Source organism: Hemiscyllium ocellatum, chromosome 31, assembly GCF_020745735.1.
Source record: "Hemiscyllium ocellatum isolate sHemOce1 chromosome 31, sHemOce1.pat.X.cur, whole genome shotgun sequence".
In the NCBI taxonomy this organism is placed as follows: domain Eukaryota; kingdom Metazoa; phylum Chordata; class Chondrichthyes; order Orectolobiformes; family Hemiscylliidae; genus Hemiscyllium; species Hemiscyllium ocellatum.
The window spans coordinates 20,614,923-20,624,232 of record NC_083431.1 but is presented as its reverse complement, the minus strand read 5'-3'; positions in this window follow the sequence as shown (position 1 = coordinate 20,624,232).

Here is a 9,310-nt window from a genome sequence, read left to right as displayed (position 1 = left end):
CTGCCGGAATGTTTAACATGTAGGTTAGATATTTTCTAATCAGATATTATACATCTCCGGACTAGTCAGGATTTGAACCGGGCCTCCTGGCTAGAGATGCACTAAGAACCCAAGGCGTGGATTATTTTAAACACTAGTCAACTGGATTCTAATTGTAACGGAATCAGACAGTAATAGCTATCCAATGCGACTCAAAACTAGGAAAACCAAAAAAAAAAGTGGCGGAAAGGCGATTTAAAAATTACATCTCCGGTTGTCAAGGGAAAAGCAGGGATTATGAACAGAAACAATAGCGACAAGTGTGAAAGGGCGAGAAGCAAGATGTGTACAATGACTGCAGTACAACAATGTCACACCATCTTAAAAACGATATGCAATAATTATGCGCAAAATATCGTTAATTCCTCACAAATTCCTGCTGTGGAGAGAAAGTTTTAACTCATTGAATCCGTTCCCTCTGCTTCACGTGAGTTTCCCGCCACAAATGTTGGATGGCCCTTTACATCACAGTTGTCGCTATCTAAAAGTTTTATTAAACTTGATCCAAATTCAACTCGTATAAACTGCTTACCTCTGTTTTCGTTTCCGTCCAAAACTACCTCAGCCCCTTTGGTCCGTGCCTGCCCAACTGCTTTCCCGGGTCTCAGTTGTGTGTTTGCCTTTAAGAGTTGCTAAGCAATGGGGAATATGTTTTCATGTTTCATTCTGGTAAATTTTATCAGTTGCTGGAAGGTCACGTTTTGTTCGGTGTCAGAGTAGTTTTGTTTTAAAATCTGTTCAATCTGACACCGACTGCATTTGTGCCGCTGTCTTGTCTGCATTCGAGTGCGTCACAAGCGATGGGTGCAGAGTGACAGCATCACTGCCTGGTGACCAGATCCACAGGTATCCTGTTGCCAAGGTGAGGGGTGGGCATTACAAATGTTGTCAGATTGCTTGTTCATCAACAATCTTTAGAAGTTCGACGCAAACATTGTTTTAAATGTTAGTTGAAGTGTAATTAGAAACTTCTGCATTTCAAAATCATAGACTGGAAAATAAAGCTTGAACAAATTCCTGAATAACTGGCTTTACATTGATGTGACATTTTCCAAAATTAACCTGCGAAAAACTGGTCTCAGGAAATGAAGTTACTGAACTTTATTTATTGGGTATGATTAGATTAGATTCCCTACAGTAGGGAATCATGCCCTTCAGCCCAACAAGTCCACGCCAACCCTCCAAGAGTAACCCACCCGGTCCCATTCCCCTAAGCCTATACTTAGGCCTGACTAATGCACCTAACACGATGGACAATTTAGATGGGCAATTCGCCTGACCTGCACATCTTTTTGGATTGTGGGAGGAAACCGCAGCACCCAGAGGAAACCCACATAGATAAGGGAAGAATGTGCAAACTCCACACATTCGCCTGAAGCGGTTGTGAGGCAGCAGTGCTAATCACTGAGCCACTGTGCTGCACTGTATCCTCATTATAAAAAAAGTTAGGCAAATGATTTAATTATGCCATAAATTTAGCATCCTGTACAGTAATGCAAGTATCAGTGTTGTATAAGTCTGGAGTGGTTCTATCTGACTTCACCTTTGTTCCAATATCAAGTATGGATCTTGGTTTAGGACACTATTTATACAGTTCAGCCCATTGACCATGTGTTTTTGCCATGCACTTATGATGGAAATATTCTCTCACTTAGCTTTACTGTAGCTACTTAACAGACCTGGCTTCAGCCAATTTGATAGGAACAAAATTGAGTTTGGAACTGGTTACTTATGTACTTCAAAGATGGGCAAAGGACTACACAGACTTGCAAGTGGAACCAAAAGACTAGAATGGGAATTAGAGATTTGTGGGAGTAAATTGAATGTGATCCTCCAAAGTGACCTTCACCACCTCAAAATAATCACCAAGTTTATAGTCCACTCCACCTAGCACCCGTACTGATTCACTCATGATTCAAGTTGGATAATTTAGGAAACGTTCCAACGTTTCAAAGAAGTTACAAAAACAGACTGCTGGAGAAACACAACAGGTCTGACAGCATTTATAGAAAGAAAACAGATTTAATGTTTCGAGTCCAGTGATCCTTCATCAGACTCACTGAACTCAAAATATTAATTCTGGTTTCTCTCTACAGGTGCTACCAGACCTGCTGTGTTTCTTGGCTGTTTATTTTGTTTCAGACTTCCAGCATCTGCAGTTTTTGTGTTTATTTTAAAAAGTCAGTTGGGTTTCTATTTGTTGAAGATATGGGAATCACTTGCTTTATGGCCCATCTCTAATTGTCCAGAGGACAGATAAGAATCAATTACGTTGTCATGAGTCTGGGGTCCCATGCAGGTTAGACTAGGTAAAGATGGAAAATTTCCTTTCTGAAAGAACAGTAGTAAACCAGATTGGCTTTTATGACAATCAACAATGGTTCCATGTTTGCTAATAGGCCTGCCTTATATTTCTTTCTTTAATTGATTTCAAATTTCATCATCTGCTGTGGTAGAATTTGAATTCACATATCCAGAATAGTGTTCGGATTGAGTATCCAGTGACATTATCACTACTCCATGACCTCCCCAATTGCAAACACATAAAGAATAAGAAATTGATCATTTAATGCAATATGTTTTCAACATGTTTTAGTGTTTTGCCAGAGAAAAAAAAATCAAGAATTGGAAGAATTAATAAATGATGACAGCAAAGCATGAATATTGCCAGCATAGAGTAGACACCATAAGACAGTTTCCATTGGTGAAAGGATCAAGAACAAAAGGCAGCACAGAGTCACAGAGATGTACAGCGTAGTCCAATGTGTCCATGCTGACCAGATATACTAAATTAATCTATTCCTATTTGCCAGTGTTTGGACCATGTCCCTCTAAACCCTTTCTATTTATATACCTATCCAGATGCCTTTTAATGTTGTAATTGTACCAGCCTCCACTGGCAGCTCATTCCATATACACATCACCCTCTGCATGAAAATATTTGCCTCTTAGGTCCCTTTTAAATCTTTCCACTCTCACCTTAAACCTATGTCCTCTAGTTTTGGACTTCATTACCCTGGGGAAAGAACCTTGGCTATTCACCCTACCCATGTCTCTCATGATTTTATAAACTTCTATAAGGTCACACCTCAGCCTCTGACACTCTAGAGCAAATAGCCCCAACCTCTTCAGCCTCTCCCTCTAACTCAAACACACCAACCCAGCAACATCAATATAAATCTTTTCTGACCTATTAAAGTTTCACAACATCTTTCCTATAGCAAGGAGACCAAACTAGCACATGATATTGCAAAGCTGAAAATGTGTTGCTGGTTAAAGCACAGCAGGTCAGGCAGCATCCAAGGAACAGGAAATTCGACGTTTCAGGCCAGAGCCCTTCATCAGGCATGATATTGCAAAAGCAGTCTAACGAATGTCCTGTACAGCCGTAACATCACCTCCTAACTCTAATACTTAATGCACTGACCAATAGGGGCAAGCATACAAAACACCTTCTTCACTATACTATTTATCTCTGACTGTACTTTGAAGGAACTATAAACCTGCACTCCAAGGTCTCTTTGTTCAGCAACACTCCCCAGGACCTTACTATTAAGTGTAAAAGTTCTGCCCTGATTTGCTTTTCCAAAATGCAGCACCTCACACTTATCTAAGTTAAACTCCACCTGCTACTCCTTGACCCACCATATCCAGATCTTGTTACATTCTGAGAAAACCTTCTTGGCTGTCCACTACACCACCAATTTTGGAGTCATTTGCAAACTTACTATCCATACCTCTGATGTTCACATCAAAATCATTTATATAAATGACAAAAGGCAGTTGAACCAACACTAATCCCTGTGGCACACTGTTGGTCACAGGCCTCCAGTCTGAAAAGTAACCCTCCACCACCACCCTCTGTTTCCTACCTTTGAGCCAGTTCAATATTCAAGTGGCTAGTTCTCCCTGCATGCTATGCAATTAAATCTTGATAACCAGTCTACCATGCGGAATCTTGTTGAACGCCTTACTGGTCCATATTTAAAATAGTTCACAAAAGAAGCAATAGCGATATGAGAAAAACTTCAACAAGCAGCAAATGGTAAGGATTTGCCTTGGAGCGTAATGGAGGAAAGTTTAATTGAAGGATTCAAGAAGGAGTTGAATTATTATCTAAAAGTGAAAATGTGCAGGGCCGAGGAGAGGAGGTGGGAGAGTCGAAGTAGGTAAAAGTAGTCGGGCGGCACGGTGGCACAGTGGTTAGCACTGCTGCCTCACAGCACCAGGGACCTGGGTTCAATTCCCGCCTCAGGCGACTGACTGTGTGGGGTTTGCACGTTCTCCCCATGTCTGCGTGGGTTTCCTCTGGGTGCTCCGGTTTCCTCCCACAGTCCAAAGATGTGCGGGTCAAGTGAATTGGCCATGCTAAATTGCCCGTAGTGTTAGGTAAGGGGTATATGTATGGGTGGGTTGCGGGTCGATGTGGACTTGTGGACTTGTTCCCCCGAAGGGCCTGTTTCCACACTGTAAGTAATCTAATCTAAATTACATGACAGATATAATGGCCTCTTTCTGTGTTGTAATCAAAATGGCAGTCGATACGGAATCTACTAGAACCGATAAGAGACCAGAATAGGGATTATGTCTTCATTTCTGACACTTGTTTGACAGTAGAAGTTGACTTTCAGCCGTTACATCCTTAAGAACACATGAAATTATGTGTTACAAAAATCCAAAGAATTATGTTGCTGGTAATCAGAAATAAAACCAGAAATTGCTGTAAAACCTCTGCAGGACTGGCAGCATCTGCGGAGAGAAAGCAGAATTAAGATTTTGGGTTCAGTGACCCTTCTTCAGAATCCTGTTTCTGTTGTTGTTGTTGCTGGAGGTGTGCTGTGCCTGGTTTGATTTAGAAATTCAAGAACTGGATTGTTTAGTCCAAAATTGCATGCAAACCATAGATTCCATGAAAATCTTTTGAACAAGTTTCTTCAAAAACACCTTTAGATTAAAGAAAGGTGTATAACGAGGATTGTGTTATTTAAAATCTGCAGAAATAGCGTCTTTAAATAGAATTATGTTTGTGATCAGGTTAGCAGTGGTTTATTTCAAGTACGAAAAAACTTTCAATTATATAGTGCCTTTCACAACTTCAGAATGTCCTGCCAAAGTATTTCAGCCAATAAATCACTTTTGTTATGCAGTCACTTTTGGAATAAAGGAAATACAGTAGCCAAGTTGCATAAAACCCATTAACTATGTGGTAATAGTAAATAACCTCCTTTCAGTGATGTTGGCTGAGGGATAAAATGTGGTTAGCACACTTGGGAGTACTCTCTTGCTCTTCTTTGAAATAGTGCCACAGAATCGTTTACATCTGTCCAAAAGGGCAGAATGGACCTCAGTTTAATATCTCATATCCAGTACAGCACCTCATAGTGCAGCACTCCCTCAGTTTGAATTATATGTACACATTCCTGGGACTTGAACTCACAGCCTTTTGACTAAGGTGAAAACTACCAATTAGAATGCTTGACAAGGCACTAGGTTTGCAAACAAGAAATGTCTGCATTCAAAGTTTGTCAATAATAATGGCCATATCAGCAATATTATCATTGCCATTCTGTTCATGCTTGCATTTTATAGAACATTCTAGCCAATTATTTAAACAAAACAATGCTGTTCAAGTAGTCACTGAGTAACAACTAAGGGGAAGATTTTTAAGGTCCTACCGAGAGTGAAAACAAAGATGGGCAGATGCTGAATATAGCACTGTCAGTTAGTGTGCCATCCTGCCATCTGTCTAAAGAAGAGCAGATCCAGAAAACTGTCCAATCTGGCAAAATGGCCAATAAAGGGGCTCACTCTGAGCTTGTGGCGGGTTAATTTGGGATTCCTGTGGGATTTGTAGGTTGTATGACCCCAGCATAGAATCTACCATTGAAAGTGGACCTAACTTCAGATGTGACTCTCCATACAGATGTCACAGGGATTTGTGATCTCATGGCAGAAGACCATAAGTATCAGGAAGATGCCTGCTTATCTATTCTGATCAAGGGGCAGTAATGAGGAAACTTAGACATTGAATCCTATTGGAAGTATGCACATGGAGATTGGACAAGAATAGGCCCAGATTCAGCAGTGATATTTGTCAGGATAAAATGCTCCCAGTACTCATGAGATGGGCCCACAGATTAAAGTTCTCCATTACAATAGGCAGGCAAACTGTTCCAAAGTCTCATTGCAAACTTGGTTTAAATGCCCCAGTGGTTTTTCTTTTCCTTTCATTTGGTGCCTAACTTCAGTAATATGATTGTATCAACTACATTTGTGCACCTACATCAGCTTGTTGATGTGGGCAGGCAAACTGTGTTAACGTATCATTGCAAATCCAACTGGAAGAATATGGTTGACAAGCTGACGCTCTACTACAGTAATGAGGGAGTGCTGTACTCTTGGAGCTCTCATCTTTCAGCTAAGACATTCAACCCTGACCTATTCAGTCATCTTAGGTGCACATTATATTGTTCAATGACGGTATTTCAAAGAACAGTGGGGATGTTTTCCCTGATGTCCTAGCCACAATCTTTCCTTAAATCAACATCACCAAAAAATAGATTGCCAGTTCATTTCATGTTACTGCTTGTGCATCTTACTTAATGTAAATTGTCTGCAACATTCCTATCATACAATGACAATGGTTCAAAACTAAATAATTGGCTGCAAAGGTCTTTTGGATATACTGAGGTTATTGAAAGGTGCTTGATGATCTTATGGTGCATTATTAATTATCTCTTCCTCTGAGCCAGATGTTTTGGCTTCAAATTCCACCCCACCCCAGGACTTGACTGCCTAGGAAGGTGAATTAATACTGCAGAGAATTTTTTTTCCCAGAGGTTGGTGGGTGGAAGGTGAGGACCATGGGTTGAGGGAGGGGGGTGCTGGTTCTGTCTTTGTTCCTCCAACCACATGGGATTACTATTGATTTCAGCAGTTTCCTCATTTCTCCTGCACACCCCCCTTATCCCAGATCCAACCCTCTAACTCAGCACCTCCCTCTTGAACTCTTATCTGTCCATCTCCCTTCCCACCTATCTGCTCCACCCTCCTCTCCGACCTATCACCATCACCCCACCCCGCCACCTTCATCTACCTATTGCATTCCCAGCTACCTTCCTTCTAGCCCCACCGCCCTCCCATTTATCTCTCAGCCTCCCTGGGCACCCCTGTCATTCCTGATGAACAGCATATGCCCGAAAAGTCATCTCTCCTGCTCATTGGATGCTGCCTGATCGGCTGTGCTTTTCCAGCAACGCACTTTTTGAATTGATAATGTGGCCAAACAGATTGAGTATCAACTTGCAAATTATAGTGATTGGGACCAAGTGGACCTCGTTGACTATGAGGTTTTTGATGGGGGTTGTTAACCTGGGTCAAGCAGGAAAGCTGTGGCTGACCAATATAACCAGGAGATTAGAATCTCCTCAGTTGAGGATTGACTGCGAGCTGGCTGGCCACAGCCAGTGCACTGTGCAGTGGTGAATGAAGGGTGACTTGGTGATGGGACCTGGCCTCTATGCCATTATTTTAGCATGTAGGCCTCAGACCAGATGTCCATACGTGGGCCAACAGAACTATATGTAGGCCAAAAGCACCGTGTGTTGGCCAAAGATGCTGTGTGTGTGAAGATTGACAATGCTGTTTGTGTAAGACGCCCCATGTGTGGCCCGCAGATGCTGTGTGTGTGTAGCCTATAGATGCCCCATGTGTGTGTCGGCCAGAAAATGCCTCGTGTGTGGGCTGAAAATGCTTCATGAAACAAAAATATAACCAGGAAATTAGAATCTCCTCAGCTGGGGACTGATTCCAAGCTGGCTGGCCACAGCCTGTGTACTGTGCATTAGTAAATAAAGGGTGACTTGGTGACGGGAAACCAGTCTCTGTGCAGTTATTTCACAAAGCATATGCCAACATTCACCAATGGCATGCAGTATGAGTAGGAGAGATCATGTTATGGAAAGAAATTGGAGCCCTTATCATCACTATCCATAGCTCTAGGTATAATATTGAAGTAAAAGTGTATGTTGCCAGCTCCAGGCTACAACATTTATGTAAAAGTGTATGTTGCTCTAGCAACTCAGACTCCTCAGAGGATCAATTGGCTGGATTGTGGTGTGGATGAAATTGGTGCCAACAGCATATATTTTGATCCCTGTTGAGACTGGGGTGGTTTTAGGACCTGCCTCTTTACACTGCTTGTGGGGGAGATTGCATGAAAACTTAAAACTGCTTTCTAGCTGGGAATTGAAGAATAAGATTGTGATTCTAAGCAGTTTTCAATAAAAGATTCATTTTTGTAAAATTTCATGAGGTGATAGGTTCCACTACAGCATAGCTCCTAACTTTGGGAAGAAGTTATTTTACCCAAATTTGAAAGGCCAGCCAGGTTTATTTCCCCTCTCTTTTTTAAAAACATTTGAAGATGGAAGTTGGGTACTAAGAATAATGTATTGAAGCCTTTTTTTATATAATAATAGGATCTTCTAACGGAGAGAGAATCATAGAATCCCTACAGTGCAAAAGGAGGGTATTCTGTCCATCGAGTATGCACGTCCCTCCAAACATCACCCCATCCCTGTAACCCCTCATTTACCCTGGCTAATCCACTTAGCTGCACATCCCTGGAAACTACAGACAATTAAGCATAGCCAATACAAATCTTTGGACTTTGGGAGGAAATTACAGTGACGGTGGAAACCCACACAGACAGGAGCAGAACATGCAGACTCCACACAGACAATTACCCAAGGTTGTAATTGAACCCAGGTCCCTGGCGCTGTGAGGGCACAGCGCTAACCACTGAGCCACCTCGCCGCCCGCAAAGGTAAAACATTCAATATAATGCACACTGGTACTGTGAGCAATATTCAAGATGTTTACTAATATTATAGAAGGCATCTATGCAACACAATACCCTGAGAATATTGATCTTCTCTCCCAGCATAAAATTGAAACAATGGAACTTATCTGTAAGTAATCAAACCATAAGCACAGTTAAGAACCTTGGCTTTTACATGCAGGTCAGTCAGTCCTGGTATTCAAAACAACAATAGTCATGTTATAATAAAGTTTTAATTTATCTTCACAACTTTGTAGTTGAAATTTTAAAAAAAAGGCTCTATTCTCAACCTAAATGTATAAAGCTTTTGAATATACAAACAATTTGGCTTTGCTTAATTGATAAAGTGGCAACCGCTCCCACCTACATTCTAATATGGAAAGTATGCAACAGTGCAATTTTTAATCAAAACAGTTTATAATGTCTCTT